Source organism: Anolis carolinensis, chromosome 5 (assembly GCF_035594765.1).
Source record: "Anolis carolinensis isolate JA03-04 chromosome 5, rAnoCar3.1.pri, whole genome shotgun sequence".
Taxonomy (NCBI): domain Eukaryota; kingdom Metazoa; phylum Chordata; class Lepidosauria; order Squamata; family Dactyloidae; genus Anolis; species Anolis carolinensis.
The window spans coordinates 95536730-95554265 of NC_085845.1; the positions used below are offsets into that span (position 1 = coordinate 95536730).

The window sequence follows — 17536 nt, forward strand, 5'->3', positions numbered from 1 at the left end:
GTCCTGTTTGGCTTATATTTGGGTCAGCTTATACTCAAGAATATATGGTACATTTATTATTTTTCTCTATTAATATTGGTATTATAACATTTATTATTTTTCTCTATTATTGTTGCTACTATTACATTTATTTTACTCTATTTTTATTATTAATAATAATACATTTATTATTTCACTCTGATCTTATTATTACAGTAGAGTCTCACTTATCCAAGTTAAACGGGCCGGCAGAAGCTTGGGTAAGTGAATATCTTGGATAATAAGGAGGGATTAAGGAAAAGCCTATTAAACATCAAACTAGGTTATGATTTTACAAATTAAGCACCAAAACTTCATGTTATACAACAAATTTGACAGAAAAAGTAGTTCAATACACAGTAATGTAATGTTGTAATTACTGTATTTATGAATTTAGCACCAAAATATCACGATATATTGAAAACATTGACTACAAAAATGGCTTGGATAATCCAGAGGCTTGAATAAGCGAGGCTTGGATTAGTGAGACTCTACTGTATTATTGCATTTATTATTTTACTCTATTTATTATTACATGTATTATTTTCCTGTATTTATTATTATTATTATTACATGTATTATTTTACTCTATTATTATTAAAAGGAGCCCCGGTGGCGAAGTTCGTTAAAGCACTGAGCTGGAGACCGAAAGGTCCCAGGTTCAAACCCCGGGAGCAGCATGAGCGGCTGCTGTTAGCTCCAGCTTCTGCCAACCTAGCAGTTCAAAAACATGCCAATGTGAGTAGATCAATAGGTACCGCTCCGGCGGGAAGTTAATGGCGCTCCATGCAGTCATGCCAGCCACATGTCCTTAAGGTGTCTACGGACAACGCTGGCTCTTTGGCTTAGAAATGGAGATGAGCACCAACCCCCAGAGTCAGACATGACTGGACTTAACATCAGGGGAAAACCTTTACCTTTACCTATTATTATTAAAAGGATACATAAGCACATTTACATTGAAGAAGATGAGAATAATGATTTGATCAGAGTTGGACAGTCTTATCTTAAATTTGAGCTTTATGTAAATATTCAAAAACATTTAACCTACTGAGGCCTCAATTAATGTAATTTTATTGGTATCTATTTTTATTTCTGAAATTTACCACCCTCGGCTTATACTGGAGTCAATGTTTTCCCAGTTTTTTTGTGGTAAAATTAGGTGCCTCGGCTTATATTCGGGTCGGCTTATACTCGATTATATACGGTATGCATCTAGCTAACTAACTAGCTTCCAACTAGCTATGTTTGCATGTATTTTCCAGGTTGGCTCCCTTATCTGGAGAGCTGGGTCAATGCCATGGATGATGAATCTGGACCTATCTTGGGACACATACCCATCATGACCAACTTAAAATACGGGTGTAGTTTGGAGTGATTGGTCGACAATAATGCAAGATTATCCACCAATATCCGGGGTCGCATGTGAAGCCCACCGACGATGGATCTGAGTCAAACTTGGCACACATATCCATCATAACCGACAAAATATTGCCAGGGTTTCTGGGGGGATTGACAGAGCATGATGAGAGCTGTAGTCCACCCACATCCAAAGACCCATTTGTATCCTACAACCAGAGAGCTGTGTGTTTCTAATGGGACCATTCATAACATTCAAACTAAACAATGACTATTTATAAACATAATAGAAGTGAAAATACAGTGTTCCCTCACTACTTCGCGGTTCACTTTTCGCGGATTCGCTGTTTTGCGGTTTTTCAATAAACTCTAAAAGACTATTATAAATCATAAAAAATTACAATTTACAGCCTAAGGAAGGGAGGAAGGAGAAGCCAAAGGGAGAGAAAAGGAGCCCAAGCAGCAACAGGAGGAGGAGGAGGCGATTTATCAACACACGATTGGTTGATAAAGACTTAAAATAGTGTATAACTACTTAAATAATGTATAAATATTAAAATAAATATAGTGTTCCTACTTCACAGATTTTCACTTATTGCAGGTGGTCCTGGAACCTAACCCCAGCGATAAGTGAGGGAACACTGTATATATGTATGTGTGTGGCAGGGATGTCCACTTACACAGTCAAGTTCCCACTTCCACAAATAGCTATAGCTCCCACGGTTCAGGAGACACTAATGGCCCTCCCTCCAATGACATTGCAGGTTATATAGAGTCCTGCCAAGGTCCTCCACAAACACCATACTGCCCTCACCACCCAAGAGAAGGTTTTCATACGAGACATTTTCCTCCAAGGCTTTCTGTTTTTCCTCCACCAGAGACATCCCAGTGTTTCTTACTCTTTCTATTGGTGTGGAATTTGCATGACCCCACCCACTGCCTCTCCCTTAACCCTTTCCTATTCTTTTCTATGACAGACAGAAAACAGAGGAACTGATGAGCAACTGAACATACTAGAGAGGTTGGGGAGAGTTCACCATGATTTATAGGTGTTGTATGTACTGGGATGTATAGTTCACCTGCAATCTAAGAACACTCTGAACTCCACCAACAATGGACCTGGAACAAGCTTGGCACACAGAACCCCCATGACCAACAAAAAATACTGGAGGTCTTTAGAGGGATTTATAGGAGTTGTATTTCACCCACATCCAGCGTGGACTATGAACCTAAACAATGATGGATCTAGACTAAACTTGACATACATAGTATACCCGATATGCCCAGATTTGAATACTGGTGGGTTTTGAGCGGAATTGGCCTGGACATTTTGGAGTTGTAGGTACTGGGATATATAGTTCACCTGCAATCAATGAGTATTCTGAAAACCACCAAAAATGGAATTGGACCAAGCTTGGCACACAAAGCCCCCATGACCAGCAAAAAATACTGGAGGTCTTTGGGGAAAATTCAACTTGACTCGGGGGAGTTGTAGTTCACCTACATCCAGAGAGGGCTGTAAACCCAAACACCGATGGATCTAGACCAAACTTGGCACATCTGATATGCTGAAATTGAATTACTGGAGGAGTTTGGGGGGAACTTCCTTTCTGGGAGTTTTAGTTCACCCACAACCAGGGAAACTATGACGTCCACCGATGATGGACCTGGTCCACACTGAACGCCCATGATTAACTCAACCTACTGGAAGGGTTTGAGAGGACTGACTCACCATAGTGGGAGTTGTAGTTTACTTTACAGCCAGAAAGCACACTGAAGCCCATCGTTGATGCATTCAGAGCAAACTTGCCCAACATAACAGACTTTAAGTACTGATGGAATTTCATGGGTTTAACCTAGCATGATGTCAGTTGTTGTTAATCTACAACTTTATACATTTTGTACAATTAAAAAAACGACTTTTTCAAATAACCTGGGCAACTAGTATAGCATAAGAAAAAATATAAGACAAGGGCTGCTGAATTGAATTAAAGACCCATATCTACCAAAATTCCTTTTCTACCACACCTAACAAGTAAATAGTTACAAATAAATTAGTAGCCTAAATTTAAACCATTTGACATTAAGTAGGGCTTGATTAGAGCACATTACAATTGTAACTTAGCCAGGAATAATTTTCACCTTTTTGTGGTGCTATTACAACTACTTTATTTGTGTCTTTCTTTTTCTTTTTAGTTTCAGGAGCATGGTCTCATTAAACTGTGGTGGTGGGATATGATGCGGTTCAGGTCCTGGTTGTTTCACTTGTGAGCGTTGAAGGCCCTTTCTACACTGCCATATAAAATCATAGAATCATAGAATAATAGAGTTGGAAGAGACCTCACGGGCCATCCAGTCCAAACCCCTGCCGAGAAGCAGGAAATCGCATTCAAAGCACCACCAAGAGATGGCCATCCAGTTTCTGCTTAAAAGCCTCCAGAGAAGGAGCCTCCACCACACTCCGGAGCAGAGAGTTCCAGTGCTGAGCAGCTCTCACTGTGAGAACGTTCTTCCTAATGTTCAGGTGGAATCTCCTTTCCTGTAGTTTGAAGCCATTGTTCCACGTCTTAGTCTCCAGGGCAGCAGAAAACAAGCTTTCTCTCTCCTCCCTATGACTTCCCCTCACATGTTTATACATGGCTATCATGTCTCCTCTCGGCCTTCTCTTCTGCAGGCTAACCATACCCACCTCTTTCAGCTGCTCCTCGTAGGGCTTGTTCTCCAGACCCTCCTCTGGACACCTTTCAGCTTGTCAACATCTCCTTTCAATTACAGTGCCCAGACACAGTATTCCAGGTGTGGTCTGACCAAGGCGGAATACAGGGGGAGCATGATGTCTCTGGATCTAGACACTATACTCCTATTTATGCAGGCCAAAATTCCATTGGCTTTTTTAGCCGCCACATCACATTATTGGCTCATGTTTAATTTATTGTCCATGAGGACTCCAAGAACCTTTTCACACATTCTGCTGTCGAGCCAGGCGTCCCCCATTCTGTACCGTTGCATTTCATTTTTTCTACCTAAGTGGAGTATCTTACATTTGTCCCTGTTGAACTTCATTTTGTTAGTTTTGGCCTATCTCTCTAATCTGTTAAGATCGTTTTGAATTCTGCTCCTGTTTTCTCGAGTATTGGCTAATGGCTATCCCTCCCAATTTGGTGTCGTCTGCAAACTTGATCATCATGCCTTCTAACCCTTCATCTAAGTCATTAATCAAGATTTGAACTGGATTATATGGCAGTGTAGACTCAAAATCCAGTTCAGATCAGATAATGTGGATTATCTGATTTGATAATCTGGGTTATATGGCAGTGTAGAAGGAGCCAAACTGGCCAGAATGGTATTTTGTATCATTTTGATGTAATCATATCTTTTGTATTGGAAAGTAAATATGTTAATTTCTTTTTTCCAAACAAGTAAGCAAAGAGTGACTTCCATGAACTGCAAAGTTAACAATAACTAACATCTAGTTCCCTTTCAGATGTTAGTTATCTTTGTAGATCGTAAAAATAACTCTTTGCTTGATTGTTTTGAAAAAAGAAATTAAAACATTTACTTTCCAATATAAAATATATGATTACATCAAAATGATACAAAATATGAGAAAACTTAAAATCTCTGGTTTCCACCATGATCAGCCAGTTGCTCCTAGTAAATTGTCCACTATTAGAAATTGAAGTTTTCCTGCAATCAAATACAGGAAGTCAGATGAGCTATTATAGCTGTTCCGTCCCCCAGAGGTTTGATTTGCATTGTTCCATAGTTGTAGGAAATAGCACCCTGATAGTTAATTATTAACAGAAGTTTGTAACCAGCCTGCAGGCCTTTGCTGCTTTCAGCTTGCAAAAGTATCCTTTTGTTCTTGAGACCGCCCCTTTTCCCGGGGATGAAATCTCCATTTTGAAAAGCCTTTTTGCTTTTTTGCAGAAAAGAAAGGATCTCAGATGTGCTTGTAATCAAGGCCAGCTCAGACAAGCCATCGTAAGTACTGACCTTTTGCCTTTGAAACTGGTGCTGAGCTTAGATAGGGAAAGACCTGCTCTTTCTAATATAGCAACTCAGCACTGGGGCAGAGAATATCTCGGGATTTCTCCACCATTGGAAGAAGCTCCAACTACTTCATCTCCCAGCTAGCTTTGAGCTTAGATAGGGAAAGATCTGCTCTTTCTAATATAGCAGCTCAGGGCTAGGGTAGAGAGCATCTCAGGATCTCTTCGCTTTGGAGGAAGTTAGCCCAGCAGCTAAGGGGAAAAGCAAGAAAGAAACATCTGCATGATTTTATAAGTTGACTGTTTATATTTGTAACTTTAACTATGTGTGCCAAGTCTGTCAAGGACTTTGAGAAAATAAAAATCTTGTTTGATGTTCAACTTGAAGTGGCCTTGGTTACTGGGACTCCTGAGCTTTGAAGTAAGGCCCCACAGTTCACCTGGGCAAAGAAAGCAGCACATCTTAGTTTACCAAAGGTGCCCGGGTGTGACGGCTTAATAGCAAGTAGCTTCTGATTAACCAGTCCTCCGTGAATTTTATTTTTCTTCTAAGATGTAAACCAGGGATTCTTAAATGTTTCAATTCATGGCCCCTTTCAGACCAAAAACTTTTTTGACCCCAGATAAATAGATATAAAAATCATTTGTAAGGTTTGCTAACCAGGCAACTTCTTATGTAGGACAGCTAAAGCATTTTCCATTGTAAACACTGCACAACAGATTCATGTTGATGTTTAAAGCAGTTATTAGGTGACATTCAGAAAACTTACTGTTGCCAATTTTTTGTGACCCCAACATTGAGGTAAGGTGATCTTACATAGACCCACAGTTTAAGAAGCAGCATTCTAAACCAGTTGATTTATTCTGTTCCACCAAACCATCAGAATTTAAGACAATGTCACTTTCCCAACATTATATTGTTATAGTAATGCTTTTTTGAGTTTTGAATTGTGGAAGGAAATGTTAATGGGTCATAAATACTGACAGTATTATGTTTTAGTACTTCTGACAAAATTACATAAGTGCTTCTGCTAATATTGACTCTCAAAAGCTGATCTTCTGCCAATCTCCTGTTTAGCTAGAATATATCTTTAAAACATCAGGAGAATCCACCCCTTTGAAATGTGATGCTGGAGAAGAGTGCAACAGAAACCACGGACAACCACGGACAACAGCAACAAAGAATACATTTGTCCCAATGCCAAAATTTATCACTACAAGCCAAAATGAGGCTATCATACTTTGGAGAAATCACGAGAAACATGACTCAATAGAAAATGCAATAATGCTCAGAAAAAAATGGGAAAATGTTAACAAGGCATTTGCCAGATCTTAGAAGACTTAAAAACAAAATAGCATTACTGCTTGCTTATTAACATTAACATATTATTAACATAATATGCTGGTCTCCAGAAAGGCTTAAAGAATGGGATACTAACTCTGCAAATAAAATATCTGTGCAGTCCACCTGAAAAGTGTTGATGCTTCTTTTTAGCTTTCATTGGACCAAAGTTAATGTAAGAAGTGAAGTTTCATGCGTCTATGTTGATGCCATGTGCCTTCAAGTTGACTCCACCTGATAGTGTCCCTATCATATGGTTTTCTCAGCTTATCCCTCTTACAGTATCATAATTTTATTGTGATTTTGCACAGGCATGTTTTAAATTGTTTTTCTTGTTTTTTAAAGGAAAACTTAGCAACTTCTATAGCTTCCTTGTCTTTGTTTATTAACCACATTAGAAAGATCATGGCATTATTGAGACTTTTCCACATATGTGATTTAGATTTAGACGTGAATGTCAAATGACTATGGCTTGAAAAAAACTAAAAATCATCTTTACGAGATTTATTTCCCTTTTCATTGAAATAATCCCTTAACATTTTCAGAACTTTGCTATGGTAAACTGAAGAATGGCCACAGGAAATTTTTTGTCACATCTCTGCAGTGCTTACATATATGTTGATAGAAATCAAATGTGCTGCAAGTGTTTCTGGAAAAAAATTATTTAGGCACAAGATAATTAGCACAAGCAGCTAATAGTACCAGGCAAGTGGATTTGCTAATGGAAACTGGCAGGAGGGTAAGAGCAGAACTGTAAGTTCTGCCAATGTTATTGCCATAAATAACAAATAGTTTCCAATTTCCCTGACAGAGCCAGAGAGTTCTATTAAGTTTCTATTGAGTGAGAAGAGTGGAATAGAAATAAAGTTACCGGTAATAATAATAGTTAATGATAATAATCATTACAGGCAGTCCCCAAGTTACAAACAATATAGATTCTGTAGGCTTTTTCTTAAGTTGAATTTGTATGTAAGTAGGAACAGGTACATTTTTCAAGTGTAACTTCAATTTGTAGCACCCAAAGCTTACTTACTGTTGCAAATCCCAGGTTTCCCATTCGTAGGTGTATTGGCAACTGGCATGAGTGTATATTTTAGAAATCCAACAAATTGAGGTATACACAGTGCCACAACATCTCAAAGGGACAGTTTTCCAGTTGTATCATTGTGGTGGTCCAAGCCTGCCTAGCAGTCAGAGCCGGTCCAACAATGAGGCGAATTAAGCGGTCGCTTTGGGTGCCAAATATACGGGGGCGCAGTCGAGACTGCTTTTTCTGTTGATTTGTTGTAAAACATGATGTTTTGATGCTTAATTTGTAAAATCTTAATGTAATTTGATGTTTAATAGGCTTTTCCTTAATCTCTCCTTATTATCCAACATTTTCGCTTATCCAACGCTTTTATTTTTCAGTTATTGTTTGGGGGGGGGGGGCAAAATTCTGTTCACCTACACTTGAAAAATACCTAGGGCCGGCTTTGCTAGCAGTACAAATCTTCCAATTTCATATTTCCAGGTATAGGCGCCAAGGGCCAGACTTAATGCTAGCAGAAAGTATACTCACAGCAATAATGTATCATCAAGGTTGGTCTATTTTGAGAAGAATCTCCTGCGTCTCATTTAGTGATCAGTACATTGTTGAATATATTTCATTATGATTATCTATTTTAACTGTGTTGTGCCCCACCCCGAGCCATAAGAAGAGGATGGTAATAAATCTTATTACTATTATTATGATTAACATCCTCCTTCCCACAGGCCAAAATGCATGTAAGTAGAGGAGCAAAATTTTCTTGGGACTGTCCTATGGAATTCTGAAGTGTCTAGATTGATTAAGTCCAAGAAGTTCTGGCTGAGAATTCTAAGTACCCTCTTCTTAAATTGCAACTTCCTCACCAGATTAATGGAATGCCCTGTCATTTGCACGTATAGAACAAGTGAGTTTTCAGAAATTAAAGTGTCAAAAGGTGGGAGGTGTCTGCAGTTTTAGAATATTTATTTATTTATTTACAGCATTTATATTCCGCCCTTCTCACCCCGAAAGGGACTCAGGGCGGATCACATTGCACACATAAAGGCAAACATTCAATGCTATAACATAGAACAGGCATGGGCTGGCCTCGAACTCATGACCTCTTGGTCAGAGTGATTTGTTGCAGCTGGCTTGCTATCCAGCCTGCACCACAGCCCAGCCTTTTCCCATGTTCTAGCTGGTACTACAGATGAGAGAAAATTCTTATGCTTCACATTTTGAAGCTGTACAAATTCACACTTCCTAACTAGCATGCAAAATAGGGCACAATGATCCTTTAGGTCTTAACATTCTTACAGTTTTGGCAATGTAGTTACCTGCTTGCAAAATGGGTAAAGTGATCACAGAACTGATCGCTTAGGGGGGAAATGCTGACTGAAACCTATGCTTCAAAACATTGAGTGTTATAGATAGGAGGAAAGTAATTTTGACCAAAAATGACTAGCATTAAATTCCTGAGATTACTTATTTATTCGCTGTATTTATACCCCCCTGCTTTTCACCCCAAAGGGGACTGAGAGTGGATTACAATAGGCAACAATTCGATGCCACATACATACAATAAAATAAAATAAATATATACATTAAAAACCAAAAAGTTAAAAGCCTCTCAACATTAAAAACAATTACTTACCTCTTTGTCCTTGAAGCAGAAATAAAACCAGAAGTTGCTGGAAAATGTACACAATGCTAGAGACCTCTATTAAACATAGGCGATCTTTACAAACCTGGGTACATCGATTTGTTAAGAATTTATTTGCTAAAGGAGCTTAGCCATACAGTAAAAGCACTAGATCCCATCTGATCTTGGAAGCTAAGTAAATCTAACTCTGATTGTTCTTTGATGAAAAACCACCAATGAATACAAGGTGCTGTAAACTATGCAGACACCTCCCACCTTTTGACACTTTGATTTCTGAAAACTTACTCTTTCTACATGTGCAAATGACGGGGGAATTTCCTTAATCTGATGAGGATTCCACTCTTTTCAGTTCTTCTTGCTTTCCAGGTCACGTGGATCTGCTTGCACACGTGCTATGGGGCCGGGCTGTGGCGCAGGCTGGTAAGCAGCTGCTGCAATAAATCACTCTGACCATGAGATCATGAGTTCGAGGCCAGCCCGTGGTGGGGTGAGCACCTGTCAATTAAAAATAAAATATAGCCCCTGCTCATTGTTGACCTAGCAACCCGAAAGATAGTTGCATCTATCAAGTAGGAAATAAGGTACCATTTATAAAAGTGGGGAGGCAAGTTTAACTAATTTACAACATTGGAATGAGGAAGTGCCGTCAGAGTGGATGATGAAGCAGCTGCTCCCCCCTGTGACCAGAATCGAACATCCCCTCAGGAGAAGGTTAAATTGCCTCTGCATCTGTCTGTCTGTCTCTGTCTCAGTTCGATGTGTTTATGGGCATTGAATGTTTGCCCTATATGTATATAATGTGAGTCCCCTTCGGGGTGAGAAAGGTGGAATATAAATACTGTAAATAAATAAATAAATAAATAAATAAATAAATAAATAAATAAATAAGGAATACTGTAGTCTGTTGTTTATGTGTTTTAGCTCTGAAAATGCATTTGTGAGCTAAATAAAACTGTGTTCTCACGGTTCAACTGATTCCATTTTCCAACAATGCTGTGATCCTTTGTCCATCTGATAAGCAGAATAATTCAGAGGAAGGAATTGTCAAGACCACTTCATCACTAAGAGAAGAAGACCTCTGAGGCTCAGTGGGTTAAACCCTTGTGCTGGCCGGACTGATGACTTGAAGGCTGCTTCTTGGCAGGCGGTTGGACTGGATGCCCCGTGAGGTCTCTTCCAACTCTATGATTCTATGATTCTAAGGCTGGGTTGCTGACCTGAAGGTTGCCAGTTCGAATCCAACCCAGGGAGAGTGCGGATGAGCTCCCTCTATCAGCTCCAGCTCCATGGGGGACATAAAAGAAGCCTCCCACAAGGGTGGTAAAAACATGAAAACATCCAGGTGTCCCCTGGGCAACATTCTTGCAGACCGCCAATTCTCTCAAACCAGAAGCAACTTGCAGTTTCTCAAGTCGCTCCTGACATGAAAAAAAACCTAAGAAAATGCTATCAAATTCTTGGAGTCACAGTAAATCCACTTCCAAACTGCATTATAAAGTCTGTGTAGAACTGCTCCCAGTGGGTCTGCATGGCCAAGTGGAGATTTGTGTGGTCTGAGTCATCCGGTACCCAAGCCACTAATAATAATACACTTTATTTATATTCCGCTCTATCTCCCTGGAGGGACTCAACTATATCATGTTGTTTGTTTGTTTGTTTGTTTGTTTTGGTCTGAATACCAATTACAGGTTTTATCTTGACAGTAAGGCTAACAGCTGCTGTCTTAATAGGTGCTGTATGTGACTATTTCAATATGGCTTGGACTATTAGCTGATTGTGATCGATATCAGGAATGGAGAAAGTATAGCCCACAAGCTGTATGCAACTTTCTCTTCCATTCCCCTTCAATACCCAAGAGGCCCTACACATCCCATTTTATTTTTTCAGGTTAAAACTGCAAACAAGTTTAATTCAGAGATAAAATGATTGAATTGGAAGTGGCTCCATGGGTCATAAAATCTAACATCTGTTCAGGGTAGGACCTCCAGCTAGAGCATCCTCAACAGGTAGCTCTCAAGTAAGGGTGTGCATTTTCAGTGTCTGGTTTTCAGCTGGTTCTGACCCATTTTTTCAGGAGCTGCTCGAATTTGAGAGGGCAAAATGCCATTTTTCAATCAGGCAACCAGAAGATCCGTTTTCACTCCAGGAAGATCCAGCCCATTGGTAGCAATTGGGGAACTTCCGAGGCTCTCCTTTCCATCATTTTTAGGGCTATCGGGATGAAAATGGCCACACTTGGAGGATACATTTACCACTGCTAGCCCCCCGAGTTTCAGAACATTTGGGTCATCCACTGATTTTTAGGAAATTCTTAAGTTTTTAGAAATAAAAGCTTCTTTAAAAAAAAAAAAAAAGGCCAAAAAGGCATCCCGTGGGAGGATCTGATTGAAAATCAGTAGTAAATCTCCCTCTCCTTTCAGTTTTCACTCTCCTGAAAGCCTGGCCATTTGACCCAGTAGCACCCACACCACGGCCACACCTCGCTATATATATGGGCGTGTGTGTGTTACTTATATATACATAACAATATATAAACTTTACTACTGTATACACACACACACACACACATATTACTTTTTTATATTTGGGGGGTAGGCTCAAGCTTCTTGTGTGAGCGAATGAGCACGCACACAGAATCCACAAGAAAAATATGAGAGAGAGTCAAAGAAAACAACAAGCAACTTACAGGGGCTTTTTAAAGACAGAACACGGAGCTAGCTAACATGTGAGCAGCTTTCTTCTTCTGATTAGTTCAGGCAGGCAGACAGCTTCACAGGGAAAGCTTCTCTATGCTCTACATTTAGTCAGAAGAAACCAAAAGCAGAGCTTTTTGACAGCCATGTGTTTTGTTGCAGTCAAAAAAAAAATATGGACTTGCCACCCATGCTGTTACAGACGATCTGGCAGCCGAAAATGGCGAACCATCCGGAGCCTGTTTTGAAAAACGGATCTATGCACAGCCTCATTGTCCAGGGTGATATTCTACTGGTTAAATCAATACACCACATTGGTACATTATATTATTTATTTGTTTGTTTGTTTACTACATTTATATCCCGCCCTTCTCACCCCAAAGGAGATTCAGAGCGGCTTACAAATTAAATTTACATACAATATTATATTATTAGCATAGCGCAATACTGGCATTAAATTACTATATTGTACTATATCAATGAGGGCCCCCAGTGGCACAGTGTGTTAAAGCGCTGAGCTGCTGAACTTGCGGACCAAAAGTTTGCAGGTTCAAATCCCAGGAGCAGAATGAGCGCCCGCTGTTAGCCCCAGCTTCTGCCAACCTAGCAGTTTGAAAACATGCAAATGTGAGTAGATCAATAGGTACTGCTCCGGCAGGAAGGTAACGGCGCTCCATGTAGTCATGCCAGCCCCATCACCTTAGAGGTGTCTACGGATAATGCTGACTCTTCGGCTTAGAAATTGAATTTTTTTGTGTCAAGAGCAACCTGAGTCGCTTCTGGTGTGAGAGAATTGGCTGTCTGCAAGGACGTTGCCCAGGGGACGGCCGGATGTTTTTGGTGTTTTTACCATCCTTGTGGGAGGCTTCTCTCATGTCCCTGCATGGAGTTAGAGCTGATAGAGGGAGCTCATCCGCACTCTCCCCGAGTGGGATTCGAACCTGGCAGCCTTCAGGTCAGCAACCCAACTTTCAGGTTACAAGGCTTTAACCAAATACACCACTGGAGGCTCCAGAAATGGAGATGAGCACCAGCCCTGTCAGGACCCAGGCTGCAGAGCACCAATAACCATACACAGAGGCCAGAATCTATCTAATATCTTTATTGTGGAAATATATAAAGTTAATAAAAACAAGTGTAGAAAATAGTCCAGAAGTAGACCTTTCAGGAAAGGTCAAAATTAGTCCAAAGAAACAATGTCCAATATGAAATATTAAGGTCCAAAGTTGTAATCCAGTAACCGAAACACTCACTTTGCCAAGCAAAGTGAGGGGAGATGACAAGGTCCTTTAGTCCATGAAACTAAAGCAAGGCTAGGAAGTAAACTTGATTCTTGGAACACTAGGCTTAATTCAAGGCAACAAGAAACGAGGAGCAAGAACAGGATCCGTGGTAAATTCGTGGCGAGGTCCGGAAAGCAAGGCAAGGTCCGTGGAGCAAGGCAAGGTTCTGGGAAGCAAGGCAAGGCTGGAAACGGGAGCAAAGGACTTGAAGCGGGAGTAGCGTAGTCCACACACAACCTACTCCCGAAGCTGACGAATTGACTCCGCAAGATTCCTACGTGGGCAAAACACCTAAATAGGGTCTCGTTTTCCCGCCAAAGAACAATTCTCTGGGGAACCAGAACCGAAAGCCATTCTCTGTGTCCAGATGCATGACTCCCTAAAGTTTCCCATGGGAAGCAGGCTTAATCAGCTGAATGCCTGGCAGCAATCCTAGCGCTCCTGCGAGACGCCTCCTGAGCGCCTTTCTGTTGTTTATAATAATCACGGCGAGAAAATGGGGGAGATTTCGGCTCAAGGCTTGTTTGGCAGACTTCTGGAAGGCAAATCTCCTGCAGGTGCAAGGGCTCCAATTCTGGCTGAAAAAGCTCCAATTCTGGCTGAAACGGTGGGAAACCTAAGTTTTCCTCTTCATCTGTCACAACAGTGCTAGGAACGGGACTACATGGCCCATGAGTCATCACAAGCCCCCAGAGTTGGACACGACTGCACTTAACGTCAGGGGAAACCTTTACCTTTACCTTTTACTATATCAATATATTGTAATATTATTAGTCAGGAGCCCCCGATGGTGTAGTGGACTAAAGCCTCATGTCTTTAAGGTTGGGTTGCTGTTACATAAAAAATGTTACTACCTGATTTATACCTGCTTGCATATTTTACTTTTTAGTCTCACAAAAACTTTAATTACCTGTTTGGATAAAAAAAAAATTCTAGCCTGGAAAAATGCACAGTCCTATCGAAATTTAAGCAGTCAGTGCATCTAATGGCATTCTCCCCTCCATCCATGTCCAGATTAGAACAGGGAAGCCTGCATCAGCCAACTTGGATGGTTAGACTGTTAATTAGTACTGAAGACAGCATGATCAATTATTAAATATCTAATTATGTATGTCATTATTAGCAATGACACAATGAGCTATCCTTTGGAGGTTGGCAAGTGTATATGCATTCAATATTTATAAATATTTGTCGCACACTGAAGAATCTATGAACAATAGATCAAAAGGAAAATGCTACTACATGGCACTATTCATCGTATCTTCAAGCTGGAGGCAATGGCAGTTTCTTCTTTGGCCTCACCAGCAAGCATCTAGTACAGCTGACAATCCTTCTGTTTTATGCAGGTCTACCATACAACCTGGCAGAATTCCCCATGGCTACTTCTCATAATAAAATGTCTATTCTAGAGCAGCTATTCAGGTACATGCACCCATTTTCAATAGCCTTTCCTAGCACTATCCAAATAGGATTGGTTGGGTATAAGAGAACATTGTAACTACTAGGTGCCCTGGCACACTCCAAAGTTATAATGCTATGATTCCACTTCCATTGTCATGGCTGCATCCTATGGAATTCTGGGATTTTCAATTTAGGCAAAGGTATTTAGAATTCTCAACCAAAGAGCTCTTATGCCTTGCCAGTTCAGGTCTTCTTATGAAACTTTGGGGATGGGTACATACACAATAGCATGCGGATTCACACGAGAGCCTTGCTGACAGGTACTGGTGAGGAAACTTCACATCACTCTAAATGGCACATGATCTTAGTGCTTCTCCTGGTCTTCCTACAGTCGCAGATAGGCTGGGCTGGGCACCAATTGACAGGCAGGTCAACCCTGGCAATCAATGGGGTGACAGATGTTGCAGCCAGATCGCCCTCACATCCCCCCAGAACTGTTTAAGCAAAATATAGACTGGTGGGCTCAATTACTAGCGGATCTATTCAATCATATAAATAAGGCATGTCCTGTTCCATCAGGCTGGAAACTAAGCATTATAGTGCCAATCTTCAAGAAAGGAGACAAAGCCGACCCTAGGAATTATCGCCCAATCAGCCTGATTGACATTACAGCAAAGATCTACGCAAGATATCTTCTAGACAAAGTAGAGGAATGGGCTGAAAATAATCTGATTATAAAGGAAGAACAAGCTGGCTTTAGGCAAGGCTACTCCACTATAGACAATACATTCAGCATGTAATTGATAAATATTCTTCATTGAATAGAAGTTTATATGTTGCTTTTATAGACCTGTCCACAGCTTTTGACTCTATAAGCCGTGGTTTACTTTGGAGGAAATTCTCGATGTCTAACATAGACAAAAGACTCCTGGCTCTTCTGATTGCTTTATATGCCGATTCCTCAGTTAAAGTGAGATGAGGTAATAGCGGGGCAGCCTCCAATGGAATAGCTACAACTAGGGTGTGAGACAGGGCTGTCTGCTGGCACCGTTCTGTTTTAATTTTTATATAAATGATATTGTGGAATATTTGAAAATGAAAGAATGTCACGGTCCAAAGATTATGGATAGGGACTTAAATATTTTGATATACGCAGATGACATAGTACTGTTATCCACCACCCCTGTTGGGTTAAGGAGGTCTCTGCAAAAGCTTAGCCAATACTGTACTGAAAATACCCTCACCATAAATAAAGAAAAATCCAAAATAATGGTCTTTGGCAAGAAAACTAAGGTTTACAACTGGCACCTTGATGGGCACAAAGTGGAACAAGTGAGGATATTTAAATACCTAGGCCTACACTTTGCAGCTTCTGGGGCATGGTCCCAACATCTAAAATTAAGTATCGCAAAAGCTGATAATGCTGCGCAGGCAATTCATAAATTATGTAATCATAATTACCCAGGATCTTTATGGCCCTTTCTGAAAGTTCTCAAGGCCAAGGTGTTCCCCATTGCTTTGTATAGAGCTGAAATATGGGGGGATCAAGATCTGGCATTGGTAGAAAGATTCCAACTTCGCCACTTGAAAACTGGCTTAGGTGTGGAGAGATCGTCCCTGTCAGCTGCAGTGAGAGCAGAGATGGGAGTAACCCCAATTTCCACAGTAATCCTGAAGAGGCAGATCAATTGGTGGTACAAAATAAGACAAATGCAACCACATAGACTCCCAGCCATATGCCTATTAGAACAAGAAAACCACAAAGAGTGGTCATCATGGCTAAGCAGACTCGGTCACACGGTCAGTAAGATAGGTTTTGCCCCACACGAGTTAATAAATTTCAGGGCTAAAGTGTGCTCAATTGAATACCGAAGAGCCCTCGACATTGCTGCACAAAATGATCTTATGATCATAGCGCAAGCTAGAACCACTCCATACCTGGCCAAATTTAAATGCAACGTGGGCATGGAAACCTACCTCTTCTTGACTCTTCCATTATATATTAGAAAACTTTTTACCCGGGCTAGATTCGAGCAGCTTGACATTAAGTCCAAGCTAGGTAGACATCAGAATATCCCCTATACGAAGAGAACCTGTGGGTGTCGTGAGGTAGATGCAGAAGTGGAGGACTCAGAACATTTTTTCTTAAAATGCCCCTACTACACCAGGATTCGATCTCTCTATTTAGACCCTCTGCTGGAGAATCATACTCACTTAGAGAATAAGGAGAAATTGCATATTCTTCTACAGGGTTCAGATAAAAACTCTATTTTAAAACTGGCCCTTTTTACGCAAAAAGCGCTGGCCATTCGTGAGACGATGGAAGCGGAGAGCTGATACATTATTGCCATTAACAAAATCCAAACTTAAAATTTAATATGCACTTGCTTTATTTACCCCTGTCCTTAAGAAATTACTAATTTTAACCTTTTTACTCTGTATTTGCCTAGCAGCGGGTTATTAGGCCGCAGGTCGGGATGTTTTGTATCCTTACATGGTTTTATTGTATGTATGCATAAGTGTGTACGTATTGTATGTTTTACATGTTTTGATATGGTCAAAAGTGACTAATCAATAAAGAATTGTTGTTGTTGTTGACAGGCAGGTCAATCATTGGCTTTGATTTGTGCCTCATGTTGATGCCAAAATCATACCAAAGTTCAATGATGTTCACTTTTTCAGACTGGTGCAGCACAATCATTGTAGTCTTCGTTACAGCTCAGGCATATTGGTGGAAGAAGAATTGGGATTCTATCCATTTCTTGTAGCAGTTTTA

The 17536-nt window shown here is 40.4% G+C and overlaps 1 long non-coding RNA gene across 1 annotated transcript; it reads left to right on the forward strand.

Annotated features, from left to right (window-relative positions):
* Positions 1 to 5197: 5197 nt before the first annotated feature.
* LOC134299329 (uncharacterized) lies at positions 5198 to 6836 on the forward strand. Its single transcript, XR_010006510.1, has 2 exons — positions 5198 to 5361; positions 6448 to 6836. It is a non-coding gene; the product is annotated as an uncharacterized LOC134299329 (long non-coding RNA).
* Positions 6837 to 17536: the final 10700 nt, after the last annotated feature.